We start from the raw sequence: 2432 nt of genomic DNA, 5'->3' as shown, positions 1-2432 counted from the left end.
ATTACTAGTTGAAATTTATTACAGAACTCAAAAAGTCTTTCTCTCCCAGTCCCTGTAAAACTAATCTCCCGCAGAACAGGCTATCAAGGCCCAACGGTACCGAGCGGCCGCGTGTCATACTCTATCCATAGGCGTCACGGGATGCGGATATGGAGGGGCATGTGGTCATCACACCGCTCTCCCGGCCGTATGTCAGTTTCCGAGACCGGAGCCACTACTTCTCAATCAAGTAGCTCCTCAGTTTATCTCACAAGGGCTGAGTGCGCCCCGCTTGACAACAGCACTCGGCATACCGGATGGTCACCCATCCAAGTGCTAGCCCAGCCCGACAGCTCTTAACTTCGGTGATCATGGGAACCGGTGTTACCACTGCGGCAAGGCCGTTGGCTTCCCATTCCTCGTCCCAAGCCCATATTCTCCTGTAACCTTTTCTTTTACTCCTTCCCTTGCAAGTGCGTTCCAATCCGCCATGACCATTAGATTTTCATCTCCCTTTACATATTGTATTACACTTTCAGTGGCCTCATATACTTTCTGTATCTCTTCAGCTTCAGTTTACGACGTCAGCATGTACACGTGAACTACCGTTGTCGGTGTTGGTTTACAGTCGATTCCGATGAGAACAGCCCTATCTCAGAACTGTTCACAGTAACACACTCTCTGCCCTACCTTCCTATTCATAACGCAACCAACTCCCGTTATAACATTTTCTGCCCCTTTTAATATTACTCTGCACTCATCTGACCAGAAATCGTTGTCTTTTGTTCCATTTACATCACTGATCCCTACTGTATCTGCCGGCCGGGGTGGCCGAGCTGTTCTAGGCACTACAGTCTGGAACCGCGCGACCACTGCGGTCGCAGGTTCGAATCCTGTCTCGGGCTGAATGTGTGTGATGTCATTAGGTTAGTTAGGTTTAAGTAGTTCTAAGTTGTAGGGGACTGATGATCTCAGAAGTTAAGTCCCAAAGTGCTCAGAGCCAGCCTACTGTATCTAGATAGAGCCTTCGCATTTCCCTTTTCAGAATTTCTGGCTTGCCTAACACGTTCAAGCTTCTGTCATTCCATTTTCCGACTCGTGTAACTTTAACTTTTCGTTGGTTGTTAAATCTTTTTCTCATGGTCACCTCCCCTTTGGCAGTCCCTTCTCGAAGATCCGCAAGGTGGTTTATTCCGGAATCTTTTGCCAATGGGGAGATCATCATGGCACTTTTTCCATTACAGGCCACATGTCCTGTAGATACACATTGTGTGTCTTTAAAGCAGTGGTTTCCATTACCTTCTGCATCCTCATGTCGTTGACCACAGCTGATCCTTCCGCCTTAGGGGGCAGTTTCCCACTCTGTGAACAAGAGAAGGGACCCTCAGCGTCTATCTGTTCCTTCGGCCTCTTTGACAATTCTATTGGCAGAATGGTGGTACTGCTTATGCTGGGAGTCTTCGGCCGCTAGTGTTGAATACTAAACAAAATTTTATTGGTGGCGGGTTTCGTACCGTGGATGTTTAGATGTTTAAGCTACTAATCAAAAGCGCTACCCCTAAACCACGAGTAAAGAAAAAAAACAAAAAAAAAAAAAAAGGCTGGCGCCATATTAGAGCTTCTTATTCCCGTATCTGGCACGTATGTACTTTCGATACCTCGCAAAGTAATTCCCTTTCCCAAATCGCTCAGTGGAAAGCATTCATTCTTTAATACGAGATGAGATAAATTTGATCCAACTCAGCGGTGCACATCCTCTTTGTATTTACTATATTTTTCTGTCTCTCTGGTTTGCTGTTTTCTTCTCTTACTCGTCGCGGCGAATCCACCGACTGAAGCCAGGCTCACGGCGTCCTCCAGTAGTGTTATGTTACCTGCAAGTTGTGTCGCTCCCGCTGCTTCCTCCTCCCTTCCCGACGACCACCTATTTTCCCTTCCAACTCCTCCCTCACCCTCACCCCCACCCCCGCCCCTCCAGAACAACCCCTACACGCAGGTAATGAGGGGCAACCACGCGCCACGCACCAGTCGCAGCAGCACTCATTAAAAGCCGCGCGCTTCATTTAGCCCTGTATTCTGTATTGCGGTCTCTCTAGGCAGCCGGCGGACAGAAAAGTTGGGAAAAAAGGATTTCTCTTTCTTTTTGCATTTCTCTTTCTCTTTTCGGAGATATTGTGCTATGGGCACAGTGCATGCAGACATTTTTAACAATAAATGGGACTTCGTCACAAGTATATATGTTCATGACAGCACAGGGAATAGTTCTATAAGCTGCTTCATTTGAAATTCGCAGCATGGTAGGACTTCCTATCTATAGAGATTGATATCAGCGTTTCAGCACACTGCGACCAAGCGATTACATCAGCAGAACCCCATTCATTCAAATGGATCAAATGGATCGAGCACCGTGGGGCTTAACATCTGAGGTCATCAGTCCTCTAGAACTTAGAACT

General features: G+C 47.2%; 1 pseudogene; it reads right to left on the bottom strand.

Annotated features, from left to right (window-relative positions):
• Nucleotides 1-272: 272 nt before the first annotated feature.
• Nucleotides 273-388, bottom strand: LOC126419951 (5S ribosomal RNA; annotated as a pseudogene).
• Nucleotides 389-2432: the final 2044 nt, after the last annotated feature.

The sequence above is a fragment of the Schistocerca serialis genome, chromosome 9, assembly GCF_023864345.2.
Source record: "Schistocerca serialis cubense isolate TAMUIC-IGC-003099 chromosome 9, iqSchSeri2.2, whole genome shotgun sequence".
In the NCBI taxonomy this organism is placed as follows: domain Eukaryota; kingdom Metazoa; phylum Arthropoda; class Insecta; order Orthoptera; family Acrididae; genus Schistocerca; species Schistocerca serialis.
Note: the sequence above shows the minus strand (reverse complement) of the source record. Positions and strands in the feature narration are given on the sequence as shown.